Source organism: Serinus canaria, chromosome 2 (genome assembly GCF_022539315.1).
Source record: "Serinus canaria isolate serCan28SL12 chromosome 2, serCan2020, whole genome shotgun sequence".
Taxonomy (NCBI): domain Eukaryota; kingdom Metazoa; phylum Chordata; class Aves; order Passeriformes; family Fringillidae; genus Serinus; species Serinus canaria.
Genome location: NC_066315.1, coordinates 86,824,960 through 86,839,618, shown reverse-complemented (window position 1 = coordinate 86,839,618; position 14,659 = coordinate 86,824,960). Strand labels below are relative to the sequence as shown.

The 14,659-nt window shown below is 42.3% G+C and overlaps 1 protein-coding gene across 1 annotated transcript in view; it reads left to right on the top strand.

Annotated features, from left to right (window-relative positions):
* CHMP5 (charged multivesicular body protein 5) overlaps positions 1-14,659 on the top strand; it is a 905,521-nt gene that overhangs the window by 865,134 nt on the left and 25,728 nt on the right. The window lies entirely within an intron of this gene.

Here is a 14,659-nt window from a genome sequence, read left to right as displayed (position 1 = left end):
AGAGAGGGGAGGAAAAGACAGAGTGCTCCTTTCCAGTGGGTTTTTTGAGATAGTGCATTTGCAGAGGCAGCCTTGTCTCCTTCCTCTGGCCACCAATGTTGAAATAAAACGTGGAACTTCATCAAAAATAGAGAAGAACCTCCCAAGTGTGTTTTGAAATAGGCCATCAGGGGAAATATGAGTTTAAGTCATCAAAAAATGAAATCAAAATGTACCTACATTTCTGACTTCTTGGTAGGTGTGCCAGTGGTAAGGGCAGAGTGAACAGGAAAAAATGTGGGAGAGAAAGAAAAGTTGTGATGCAAATGCTTTCATCATCTAGTTTGTGATTTTTTTCCCCAGAAAATAAAGGTATCCTTAGGCCCATAAATCACTTTCTGAGAACTCAGAGTAAGTCACTGATAGAGAGGTGCCTCTAAAGCAAGGCACCATTTAAGAGGCTTCTCTTCCCTCCTTTTCATGCCAACCAGTTTGCTTTGCTGGTCTCTTGGTGAGGTGGTGGTTGAAGTTCCTTTCCATTGGAAAAGAAAATAGGCAGTTTTCCTGCATGAGGAGTGAAATCACTCACTGAGGACTATGGACAGGGAGAGATGTTAGGGAAGTCTGAAATGGAGCATCTTTGAGCATCACTGTCATGGGCAGAGTACATCAAAAACCTCCCTAATAATCCCAGAAATATGCGTAACAGAAAAAGTTGCTCATTTTTCTGCTGGTGCTGTGAAGTCTTCCTCTAAGGATGATATTCAAGAATTGTGCCATTGGGGAACAGATCATTGCAAAGGAAGGATGGGGAAAGGAGAGAAACCAAAAATATTGCATGTTGGAGCATTTCCCACTCAGAATTGCTGAGGAGTGTCCTAAATACCCACCAAGTAAGACAAAATGTGAGAAATCAGAGAATTTGATTTAGTAGAGCAGTTTCATGGCAGATTTTAAAGGATATGGATCTTAAATGTAAAGCCCCTTCCCTTGCATGGCCCATACATGGCCTATAACTAGGTACATTTCTGTCTTAAACCAGATGTCTTCTGTGAGCCAACCTCTTCCAAACTTGCAACCAAAACTTCTCAACACACTTCAAATCTGGAACTCAGCATCAGCTTCTCCTAGATAACCAGTACATACCATATTTGAGCCCCTTTCATGCTTTTGCTGGCTTTCAGAGGCAAGTGTCCCATCTGGATTAAAGCACTCTGGCCAGGATTGTTGATGCAGAGATGATTCCTCAGTCCAGAAGTGAAATCAGCTTTTGATTTCTGAAAGGGTTGTTTTCCACGAGGCTGTGTTTTAAAAGCCAGCAGTGATCTAATATCAAGCCAGTTGTTTCCTGGTACTTATGGTAGATGAATCAGATAAAGCTGTTGAAAAGTTTGTGAGTTATTATTTCCAGAAGCAACAGAAAACTAGAAGACTACAGAAGGCTCTGCACTGCTGAACCCATTCTACAAATAGAGATGAGCCTCTGCAGTATCCATCATTCATGGATGTAATTCCTGTGAGTCATATATTAAATATTTGTAATTTCACTGGTTTAGCCAAATGCTTTCAGTTATTTCTTATCCTTGGAGCCTTTGCATTTCCTTTCTAAGCTTCTCCCAGCAAACCCTTTAGTACTGAAATTAAATTCAATTTTTCTTTGGTCAAATGTGTGGTTTTATTCTCCTTTAAGGAATAAGAGGAAACAGTCTCAATTGTGTCACAGGAGGTTTATGCTGCACATTGGGAAAACTTTCTTCATGAAAAGGGTTGTCAAGAATTGGAATGGGCTGTCCAGGGAAGTGGTTGAGTCACCATCCCCAGAGGTGTTTAAAAGACACACAGATGTGGTTCTGAGGGGCTCGGTTTAGTGGTGGACTTGGCTCTGCTGGGTTAATTGTTGGACTCAATGATCTTAAGGGTGTTTTCCAGACTAAATAGTCTTATGATTGTAAGAATGTACATTTTCTGTGTCTGACTTGCTATCCAAAGCTCAATGTAGTGATTTAATACACTTGAAAAGTAAAGCTCTTGTCTGAGTTGCTTCATCTGTCAGCCAGTATTGTGAATAAGTAACTGTGTTCCTCAGAAATGTCTGGTGAGTTAGAAAAGTAAATGGAGAGAGAGAGTGAGAGAGAGAGAGTGGCACAGTGGCTCAGGGACAATGTTGGAATGCTGCCACTGCTGCCCTGTGCTGTAGCACGCTGGTTGTTTATTGTGGCCAGAGACTTTTAGATCAATTAAAACCCAACAGTCAATGCTAATTTAGTTTACCAGCCTTGGAGGACTTTTCATTCACTAGTTGTGTATGGTTTTTTCTGAGGGAAGGGCTTTGCCGAGTTCTTATACTATTTTATGTCTCCTACTGGCATCATGGAATCACTTGGTATTCATTCAGTCTCCCTTGCAGTTCCCCCTGGCACAGCATGGTAATTTGGAGCTATTTAGGTGCAAAGTGAAGACTTTGTCAAGGAAGAGAAAATCTGAGGTTTCATTGAGTGGGTAATCTGAAACAATTGGTTAAATCAGTCAAGCAAGACTGAGAGCTGTGTGGAGCAGGGACCTGCATGAAACACTGGGAAGAATGTAAGTGGATTCCTACCAGCCCTTTTCGTTAAGTGCATAGAAAATAAAAGCCATCAGTCATGAATTTAAGAAGCTATATGTGATCTAAATAAGATTGTCAAGTGTTAAATTAGTATATTTATCTGCATAAATATTGAATCAATATTCTGCTTCAAATAAGAATGTTTGGATTGGGGTCATTATAAACTGTGTTGTATTTCTTCTGGTTGCATCTATTATCCCCAAAACTGATGGGCAAAATATTTGTTTAAATTATAATTTCTATCTAGTAAGAGGAATTGAACTTTGAAAACTCCTGCACAAGACACAGCTGTCTGAACAGAGAGACTACAAATTAGCTGAATGGTGATATTACCAATGAGCCATTTGGAAAAATGGCCATGGCACTTATCAAAGGGAAGAAACAGTCAGGCATCACATTAAGGCTCAAAAGGAATGCTTGCTGGAAGAGAAATCCCATAAGTACACACATCTCTCTCTTGCAGAAACTCAAATTAGGACATTTACTTTAGGTAGGTGTTCTTATTTTTCTGAAGTCTCTGGTGATGATCTTTATGCCAGAAGGAACAGGTAGAGATTGAGAGGCAAAGTGGTATCAGATGGAAATTGCCAGGATACAGCAAAATAATGGGATTTTTAAAAAGAAAACAGCATTATTTGATTTTCTACAGCTTTCTCTGCAGGAAGAAAATTAAGTTTAAAAAGAATATGAAAATAAGTACAAAAGTGAATAACAGAACCAAACAAAACTATCTAAGCCTTCTAGAATGCATTAATATAAATAAAAGAATTTCTTGGGTTTTGAACATCCAAGCCACACTTTGTCTTATCAGCTCTTGTTTTTACAGCCACCTGGCTGCCAGATCATGGATAGAAGTCACTGAAATAGTGTTGTTATCAGCTTATTATTGACAGAGATACTCATGCTGGATGTAGGCATGGAGATAAAGTTCAATAATCAATGTAGTTATATGACAAAGCAAACCTTAAAATCATAAGGGAAGCCCTAATGGAGAGACACACTCGTTCTCAGAAAGAGGAAAATTCTGACCTTAATACTGCAATAAAGAGCTGAGAAGCTTTCTAGGCATAGTGAGACTCATTGGTTCAGAAACATCATGATTTTTGACCTCTTGATGCTGGCATTATTGTGACATACACTCAGCCTTTCTTAACCTGCGTTTTCTGTGGAAGAAATAACTGCATCTGGCAGGAAGAGGATGTCTGAACATGAATGGCAGAGGAGATGAAGCCTTTTAAGAGCCTGTAAATAAAAAAAGACCCCTTGGTGCCCTTAGGGCAATAGGAACCATGAGCCCAGTAATCCATCTGAAAATGCAACTACAGATTCATGAATGGACTTGAGAATGGGGAAATGCTGCCTTAAAAGTGAACTCTCTCCTCTATCTTTCAGCTATTTCTCATTTTTGTCTAAAAGCAAAGCTGGATTTGAAAAAGAAAAAACCATGAGATTAGAAAGCTGGGTATTTCAGTGAATCCTTTTTCTTTATAAGTCAGTTGTTTTCTCATTTAATGAGCCAAAATATTGCCGTGCAAGAACAACTTAATACATTTTTAAAAATTTGTATGGTGGGCTTTACATGAATTCATTCATGTGAAATTTTGTTTTGAGTGCTACTAGCATTTATTAATTTTTGGTTACCCTCTTGGTACTGGAGCTGTCAGCTTTTGAAGGTCCTCTAGTTCAAAACACTGCTCCAAGCTTCAGGGCTAGATCAGGTCTCTCAGGCTGTATCCAGCTGAGTTTTGAGTCTCTCCAACAATGTTTCTGGGCAACTTCTTTGTTTGCTTTTCCACCCTTCTGATGAAGAAGTCCTTCTTTAGACCCAAATTCAACTTCAGGCTGCTGCTTCTTATCGTTTCACGTGCATCTTTTTGAAGACTGGTCTCTACCTCTGGTCCATAGGTAATTGCACCCCCTGCCCTTTGCTTTCTCTTCTCAAGTCTGAGGAAACCCACTCCCTCAGCATCACCTCATACATCCTGTGCTGCAATCCTCAGACCTTCCTCTCCAGTCAGAAGTATCATGCATGACTTCAAATATCCTGTGATGAATGCTGGGAGATTTAAACCAGAGAACTCAAAAAAATCACTGCCTGACTTATAGGGCTGGATAGCATCCTCTCATCTGTTCTTTTGGTGAATGAGTGAGAAAGGACACACAGTTTGTAAAGGCATCATTTCCCTGGCAAGCTGGTCAAAAGAGCTATATTATTATCTGCTTAGAGATTTGGCTGTGATACATGCATTTTTGCTCCTCAGAGAACGCCTCTGCATTTAGTTTAAAATTAACCTTTACACTGAGTTCAGGGTATAAGTCTGTTACCATTGACTTACTGGCTGATTCTCCTTTTGACTTAATCAAGGAAAATTTGGGGGTTTATTTTCAAGGATTGGGAGAGACAGGGTGTTTAGTACATTCTTTGCAAGACTGGAATGTGGTTGAAATCTTGGTCTGAATAAAATCAGCAGAAGAACTAAACTCATCTTTGCTGAGTAAACTCACATGTCCTCTCTAGGTTACTGGTAATCATATTTGCTTCCCTCAATATGTTCTAAATGGATCTCCACAATATTCAGAAAGTTGCTATGCAACTGAGGCAGTTCCATTTCTGTATACACAGTTTTGGATACTTAACAAATTTGATTTCCTAGAAGCATGAGCTGAACACTCAATAAAAATTGGATTGACTGAGCAATGCATCAGTCAAATATCCATGCAGCCTGAGTACTTCTGGAACTTTAGACAAAGATGTACCACTTCCTAATTTATTTAATGAACCACATCTGAAAGCAGTTAATCAGCTGTTTCACTGCCAGCAGGCAAGAGAAAGTTGACAGCTGTTCACAAATGTGAACATATGAAATTGTGCTTCTTTCTTTAGCATGTACAGTGCAAAAAGTGTGAATCAGGCAGAATAGGTCAATGAGATTTTCAGGAAACCACAGGAAATAAGGCCTGAACTGCTGAGCAGCCTCATTTTTCTTTCCCTGGCACCTGGCATACTTATTTGTCCCAGTGCAACATATAAAAGCTATAATTGCATGGGAGCAGAGAACCTTCCCTCGAGTATCGTTCTGAAATCCCCATGCATAGGTGATGAATAATCTACATGAATCCCAAGGTGATGTTGAACCAGGATCAGTAGGATGTTTGTATTGTAAAGAAGTTGAGAAGGTGTTAGAACCTAAATTTTTGTCTGCTGAGGTGGCAGGGCTCAAAATCATTCCCAATTTTTTTACTTTTTAATTGTTTTTTCTGTTGTATTAGGCTAATGTTGCAAGCATAGCAGCTGAGGTTGTGAATCCGAAAATCCTTGCAGCCAAGTCTTTTATTACCAGGCAGAGGTTGTTAGTAAGTCAGTCAACATTTCTTGCTTTTGTGAGCTCTTCTTCCCTTTGATGGGATATCCTCATATGCATGTTATCTGGCTGAACTACAGAGGAGCTGTACAAAGTTGGGCTTTTCCAGCAGATTACTTGGAAGATTCCCAAGACTTCAATATTTGCAGTGATGTGCAATTGATCTCAAGGTTGAACATCATCCTGGTGTCTTAGAGAAGAGCAGCAAAATGGAGGGAGAAGAGTCCTTGACTTTATCAAACGTTCCCCTCAGCCCTAGGCCAGCACCAAATATAGCAGTGCATCACCTGGCTGGTGACAAAGGGATCAAAAAGGGTTCCCTAACTCCAGCATTCCTCATGTCCAGCCTGTTGCAGCAGAGGGCAGTGCTGGATGGAGTGCTGAGATGGAGCTGAGACAGGTCTTGGGCTGAGAAGGGATAGAGTCTTGGGACACTGCTCAGGGCAATTGTGGCATATCAGTGCCCTCAAGACCTGAACTGGGGATAAGTGCTCTTGAAAACACACATCTCTCTCTGTGTGGCAATCAGGATCGTTCTCCATTTGAACTTGGAGACTCTTGCTGTCCCTGATCTGACCCAGTCTGACAGTGCACCCAGACTGTTATGGACAATGAGTTCACAGGCTTATGCTCATGCAACTTAATGTGCAAAGGGCAGCTCTGATGAAAGGGTTTTGTCAGTATGCTTAACTTTGTCTTATAATCACCACCATGCCACCAGAGATCTGAGAGACTTCTGTTACCATGCTCCTCGTCCTTGTAATTTCTCAGATGAAGACTGTGTATTGCTTATCCTTTATCAGCAGAGCTTTAGCTATTTTTAGATTTCCAAAGTGGAATATAAAAAGGAAAATTCTTATCAGACAGATCTTTGCCACCACTGATTGATGCTCTTGCAATGTCACCTGAAAGGCATCAATTAACAGTGTTTCTGTTGCTTTCATCACAAAAGTCAGTAAAGCAGGAAATAGTACGAAACTTGAGAGTAAGACAAATGAGTCTCATTAAGAGCAGTGAGGTATGATTAAACAACAGGGTACAGCAGGGTGGGTGAAATATGAGGCCAGCACTGATCTGGGGACGACTCATCTAATTGTTATCAGTTTCCCAGCCCAAAGGAGTGGTAACTCAGAAGTTAAACATAGGTACTTAGATATGTCATTGTAAGGCTAAAAATTAGGTTTGGAGGACTAACCACACTGATCCCTAAAAGTGAACTCAGAAGAATCCTTGAACTGATGAGTTCATAATTAGCCTGAGGGATGACAGCTCAGGATCCGTCGCGTCCAGCCCTGGTGTAAGCTGGCAGCACCTCGCTGACTTCCATCGACGTGACTCTTCTGACATCAGCGTGACTGGGAAAAGGCAAAAGCACTGTGAACACCTCTGCATTTTTAATTCCTGTAAACTTCAGCAACTCCTTTTGACTTCGAGAGAAGCAGGACAAGGTCATTCTCTTAATTATATGAAGTTCTCCCATATGTAATGGAAATTCATGAGAAGCTCTGTTTATTGTTTTTGCTAGGCCTGAAGCTGGAAGGATGTGTTACTTTCCATCCACTGAAATGAGAGTGGTACTCTTTCTTCTCACAGTCTCTTTGAAGCATCTGCACTCGAGACAGAAGCTCAGGTCTGAAATTGAGGCAGTTTAGCAAAGAGTGGCACTGACCTTGTGCCCAGTGCAGTGTCCAGACAAATAATTGCACCACCTCTGCTGCTTACATAACACACTCTTATGCAAGAGAAAGTAGCTGGGAGTCACTTTGTGTCTTTGGCCAGGGTGAGTGGCACAGCAGCCTCGACTGGATTGCACAGAGCCAGGGCAGCTTGCTTTTACCTCAAGAGCAGGAGACCTGATTTTCCTTGGCCTGCCTGCCTGGATGCATTCATCCCTGCCTGCCATGGCTGCCTTCCTTCCTCTCCAAGCCCCACACAGGTTGGGAAATCCTGTCAACTTTACCAAGCAAGTCATATGTGGCTGCTCTGGGGCTCCCACCAAGGGGCATCTCCTACCCAGGCACTGCAGTGTGCCTCTGAGATTTTAGCAGGACACAGCTGTACCATCCTACCCCTGCCTTATCTACTGCATTTTTCAGGCAGCTCCAATAGCTTGTGGCCTGGGTCCTTTTCTGTCTCTGTGATCTTCTCCATAGTCTAAAGGCTGTCGCTCTGCGGTGAGCAGAGAATGATGTCTTGAATTGATTCTTCAGTCCCCTGAGGCATTTCCCTCACCTATCCTCCAGACTCCACCTCTGCAAAATGTCAGGGCAGGGATTCACCCCTCTGCTGTCCCTTCTCACTATTGCACAGAAAGCAGAAGGAAGGGAAGGAATCTCACCAAGGAGTAGTTGTGGGAGCAAGATGGAGCAGGATCTTTATACTGCGTGCAAAAGGAGGGAGAAGTTGGATGGCAAAAGGAGAAGCTGAAGGCAGGTCTCCCTATCATCTTGTTCCAATCTCTTTGGTAGCTGGTGAGTTCTGATCAATACTAAAATGTGTCACTTGCTCTTGTTGGTCTGCTCACACTCAAATGAGTAACTGCAAGAACAGGTTCAGCAGAAAGAAAAGTGGATTTCTGTACAGTTCCTCTAGATGGCAAGCTTTATCTGTTCTATTTATCTTATCTGTTCAAAAATGAGTGTGTTCAGGCTCAGCCACACTGGAAAAAACTTGCCATGCTACTCAGACCGTTCTGTTCTGAACTATCAGCTCCTAGGGTCCTAAGCAAGTTTCTGTAGGAAAAAAAAATTGTGAATTATGCACCAATTTATTGAGAAATGTGTTTACTTGTGGAATATGATTTGTGAAGTAGAACAATTTAAATTTTTTGAAAGATGGCCTATTTTGCAAACATTGTTACTTTACCTAGTGATGAAGACGTGGATCAGTTTACTCCCAGAGGCTGTGCTGAATGTGAGGGAAGTCTTTATCTCTCTCTCTGCCCCAACTTTTCTAGGTATTAGCACTTTCACTGCTGCTAAGTCAGTGAGGAGTGCTTGTAAGAAATCAGAAATAGAATGAGGAAATCGATAAAATTGCCCTGAGAGCTGATCCCAATCTAGGTCTTGTGTAATTAACAATTACACCAGTGGACTTTCTGGCATAAAATTCCTGCAAGATGGTCTTGTGTGCATCCAATATTTCAATATTAAAGAAAAAATGTTACTAAACAACAGCTATTTAGCAACCTAGGTTGTCTTTTGAAGTGTGGTGGTAGTGCTGGGACACAGAATTGTCTTACGGATTTGATAGTGTTGGATGATTTACTGGGAAGCAAGATGACAAAGAATCAAGCCCCTGTCTCTCTGGAAATCAGGATACAGGCCCAGGCCTAATGCTTGACACAACAGAAAGAGCTTCCAAAAACGTTCTTGGTGTTTATGAAAACCCCAGTTGAGCATTGAATCACTGGTGCAATGGGTCTCTATATGATATCTGTTGTCCTGCATTTCTGAGGACAAATGAGACAATGTCCATACAGGCCAATGCTTGTGTCCAGTGCTCTGCTCTTTGCATAGTTTTTGTATTCCTCTTGCTGAGACCCATCTCTGTTCCTTCTCCTGTGTGAAAGTTTGTGAATTCCTCTAGGGAGAAATCCTTTAATGCATTTTGCAAGTGATGCTATACACGACATTTTGTTCAGGTGTGATAAATTGAATATTTAATCAGTATTTTGGATGATTTTGCAATGGCCCTAATGATCTATTTGAATTTTAGTTTCAATTTACGTTTGTCCTGTCTTAGTTTCAGTACATTACTTATTATTATATATCTCTCAATCTCCATTTTCTTGCCTTTCATTCCTTCAGTCATGCATTCTGTTATGCCTCTGACTAGAGCATAAGGGTCTCAGACTATGGATTTTTATTTGTTTTATAAAATGTATGATCACTCTTTAAGTGCTGTAAAAGTACATAAGGATCTGGCCATAGTGCTTACTCTGCCTTAGGTGACTTGCCTCCCTTTTTCACCTCCACCCTTCAAATAATCTTGTCACAGAAATTGCCTGTAGCTTATCCAAGCTCCCTTAATTTTCTTCGAGTCAGTTTTCCCAGCTAGGACAAGTCGGTCTTCCCAGCCCATAAAATATTGCTGGCACCACTTGACCTCTGTCTGGTCAGGGATTGGATTGAAATAGGAAAGGAAGCTTTGCTTTCTGGAGGAGGGGTACCCAGAGCTCTGTGCAGTTGTGCTGATCAGACCTCAGCTGAGTCACCTGGAGAGAGTTACTCATCTGAGAAGCCTCTGTGGTCGCTGCCTCCTGCTGCCACCTTGCAGCACATGCTCCTGTCCCTGACAACACCTCTCCCTCTTGCCTCCAGCTCCCTGCCTTTCCCTTCCCCAGGGACAGTGCCTGCCCTAGATAATGAAGTGGTTTGTCCCTGGTTCTTGCATAACTCTTCCAGGGCACCAAGAGACCTGCTTCTCCATTTCCTCTGCTTAGGGTCACCACTCACCTCTGAGCACTTGGTGATCAGACGTCAACTGTCCTCCAAAATAGCAGGGGAAGTGGATTCATGTAATTCTTTCATCTTTTATGGAATCAGAGTTTTCCCTGATAATGAACAGGAGAATGTGCCATGTCTTTACATGCCAGTGCATAAAATTTAATATAATCTTTGCTATTGCTATCCATGAACTTGATTGAATTCTTATATTGTCCACAACAATTATTTCTCCCTATATTGACAAGAAAGCTCTGACAACCTAATCTGTCCTGATCTGAGCCAACACACTTTCTTTTCTCTTGATTTTACCCCTAATTTTACTGCTGAAGGAGAGGAAAAAAAGGCTAACTGGCCCTGCTTAGAAGCAAGGACACAGCAAGCCTGACCCAGTGCACAGGGTATCCCGAGGAGCTTTTTTCTTCCTCCCTGAGGCAATGGCACAGTGCAGCCTTCTGGAAGGTCCAAAGATAGTCAGCCTTCCCCTTCCCTGTTGCATCTGCTTTCATGCCTTTGCATACATTTAGCATATTCCTTTGAAGCCAGAGGGTGGTGGGAATCCCTGCCCTGTGGCTCTCAGCAGCTCAGCCTGACTGAGGGCTAGCCCTTCTCCCAGAGTGAGACACAGCAGTGCTCTGGGACCAGGGCTCCACAGCTCCCTGGGATGTGCTCCTGCAAAGATGGCCTTGGTCCTACCTCGTGGCAGGGAGGAACAACCAACACCTGAGCTGCTGCTTTCCCACAGCAGGCAATCCTTTCACCCCACTCAAAAGATGCCCTGGCTGGCAGGGAGGTGCATGTAGACCTTCTCCTTCAAGGTCAGAGTGTCCCAAAGCATCCAGATAAACGCTGGAAAATCTTTATCAGAGAAGTGTGTGTAACTGCTGAGAAAAATGGTGATGTTACAGACTCTTATGTAGAAGGTGCTGTGGAGGAAACAGTGGCCTCTGACAATGTGCCAGCCAGGGAATTTGAGGAGGGGATATATTTCCTCATGGATTTGTCTGTGAAATATGATGTGGTTACTGTGTATTGCAGCAGAGCTTCACTGAAGCTTAAGGTCTCCTCTTCCCTCCTATTTTTTAATACTGATGCTTTGAATACACATGTAATCATCCATGCCCTGACTTTTTAGGCACTTTTATTTCCTCTCTTCTTCAGGCTTTTGAGAAGTGGATCTGTGAGTGGTGCTTGAATATTTATATATCCTGTATTGTATTTTTACAGCACCTTCAAGTAAGAATCAATGGGAAGACCCCGAGGAAATTATTTTTGGCCTGGTTTTCTAGTTGTGAAGGAGTAGGTCATGCAAATTAAACACACCCCTACATCCTTTGCTTCAGGCTATGCCCTGGGGCTGGAGCAGACCCAGAGAACAGGATCTCACACAGAGCTCAGTGTATGAAGGCTGTATTATCCTTTTGTGGGGTGCAGAAGCACTCACATAGGAAAGTTGTCCAACCCGATAGGAAGAGGGAGGAACAAATTAGAAGGGCAAGTTGCAATCTCCTTCTTCCACTTACAGTGGGCAATGAGTCTATTACAATTTACACCTGTTTTCATCTCCTTTGCCTTGCTCTAACTGAGAAGCAGTTTAGGTACAGAATGAGTTAAATCTGAGCTTGTGTTCTGCTGTCTCCCTCATTAAATGTGCAGAGAGTGGAGGTTTGCTGTCCTTCATGAGCTGGGTTCATCACCAACTTTTTTGATGATATAAATGCATGTGTCTCTTATGAGACTCCTCATAAATAAGAAATGTCTCCTAATACTGATGAAATGGAGCTTTGGAATAAATAATTTCTTCACCTATCTCAGAACAAATGTGATTGAAATCTCTCCCTGTCCTGCACAGCAGTATATATTGATAGCTGCGGATCATACCTCTAAATGTGTGACGAAGACAAGCTAAAAAATTCTGTGCCATTGGAAAAGTCATGCTTTGCAAGTCCAGACTATACATAATCTTAAACTCTGTTCATACTGATAGCAACTGCTGAGCCTATTTCATTACCAGGAGGGCTTGACTGGCTGCCAGCCGGATGGCATTTGCAAATGATCCTTCCCTAATCTGCTCTTCCAGAGCACGACCTACATCTTGTTGCTATCTTTCCTTTTTCTTTGAGTGATTAACTCTCAGTTCATGAGACTTTTCCAAGCAGGACCTATCCTTCAGGGTGCCTAGTAAGTATCAAGTGCTTTTGTCTGCTTGTGCTCAGCTTCCAGCTCTCTGGAGCAGGAGCATCCCAGATCTCATTAAAAACATCATAAATTTTAGCCCAAAGTCCCAGAGTCCCAGCATAATACTGTGATGGAAATCCATCAGTAATGCACTGCCACAGTCAGTTATTTTCCAGTTATGTACACATGGATAGGTGGGCATTATGGACAGGAGCTGACATCTAAAGGCCAGTCCAACATTCAGAGCCAAGCCAGGGCTGCCAGGTATCACCAGAGCAGTGAAGAGAGGGAGAAGGCCCCATGTAAGGTGAGCCAGGGCTTGTAACCCAGCCTGGGCTTCCTCTGTGAGAAGGTTTTCTAATGTAAACAGTGCTCCTTGGGTTTCAAGGAAGCCCTGGGGAGAATGGCTGGCTGTACAAAGGACTGCTGTTGTTGCTTGACCAGTTGGCTCAGTCAGTATCTTACCCCTCCCCACTGCCCTTTGGCCAGAGTCATGTTATTATGAGTATATAATTGTGTATTTAGCTCCTCTGTTAGGGCTACAATTTAAAATAATGAAGGAATCTAATTTAGACCGGTGCGTTCCACATATGAGCTCAAAACAAAGCTATAATAAGCCAATTTATAAATGACACATATTTCCCCTAAACTCAGACAGAATGAAAAATATAAATATGAGAAGGACTGACTGCTAATGTGTTCATGAGAGCTCGTTCCAAAAATAGAGCTGAGCTGATCAAAAAGCATTTGTGTACAAGCAATTTGAAAGTTTCTTTATAGTTTTCACAGGAAAATTAGACCAGTTCATGAATAACTGAGTCACAGGGCATTGTGATTGGCTGCTCCTTAGCAGGAGTTAAAGTAACATGTGCTTTGCTCACAGTGTTGGCAAACTGATCTCATTCATTTGCAATTTGATTTTAAAAACTAGTCAAGTCCAGGGTTAAGAGAAAGCTCTTAGACACTGGCAGAATTCCAAAGCAATCTGAGAGTCCATTCACTAATTGAAGCTGGTGTCAGGAAGCATGTCTTAATATGACCTTCAGGAAGTTCTGTAATTTTTTTGCTAATATATCAACCTTTTCCTTTCTCTCCTGTATAAACATCAACTTTAAACATATATATACACATATATAATTCTTTTTTTTATCTCCATGCCCCAGCAAAGACTGGAAAAGGAGCTCCTGACACTGAACCAGGAGAAAAGGAATCTGGTCATTCCTGGAGAAGATGCTTCTCTCTCCCTAAAAAGCATGACACAGCAGGGTGGCTACCCACAGATTAAGAAACTGTTGAAAACCTTGGAATTACTCAAATGAGGTTATTGCCTTTGGGTTACCCAAATGGCCACAGCAGGTCAGCCCCAGCACTTCCACCCCTGCTGCCCAGGAGGCTGAGTCAGGCCCTCTATGGCCTCAGATCATCCCACTGCCTCTCATGTGAGGTGGTTCAGGGTATCAAGCCTCAGCGCTCAGCTGCTGCTCGTGGTACGATGACCAAAAACACTCTCTGGTTTCTCCTGGGTTGCCTTTTCCTGAACCATTTCAGCTGAGCACCACTGCCCTAATTCTGAGCATCTTCCCCGCCTCTGGTCCTTGCTTCCTTGAGGAGATCTCTCTCTCTCTCTCAGTGTCCAAGCTGAAATCACAGGAGGGTTTTGTTCTGCTGGAAATAACCTTCCTGCTGGGTGGCAAGAGGGAGAAGTTGCGCAGAAAGTGAGGTAAGACAATGCCCAATAAAATCAAAAAGCTCCAGACAAATGGCCATAACTGGGGTCACCTGCAAAGCCCATTCCTGGCATTAGATGCTCTACCAGAACATCCAAAACCTGTTGTATAAGCACAAAGTTGACTGTGCAGGCTCTTATGTGTCTAATCCTAAAAAACCACATTGCAGCATCCACTCATTCCTGTCTGGGAACAGCCGTCGCAGGATTTTAAAAAGCAATATAATTTTTACCACAATAAAAGCCGTGCAACACAAATAAATTAGAAACTATAAATCTTTCCACTGCCTTGGCAGGGCAGGTGAGTGCCGTGCTCTCCAAGATTCACACACCTTCATGCTAATGGTTTTAATGCCATATCTTT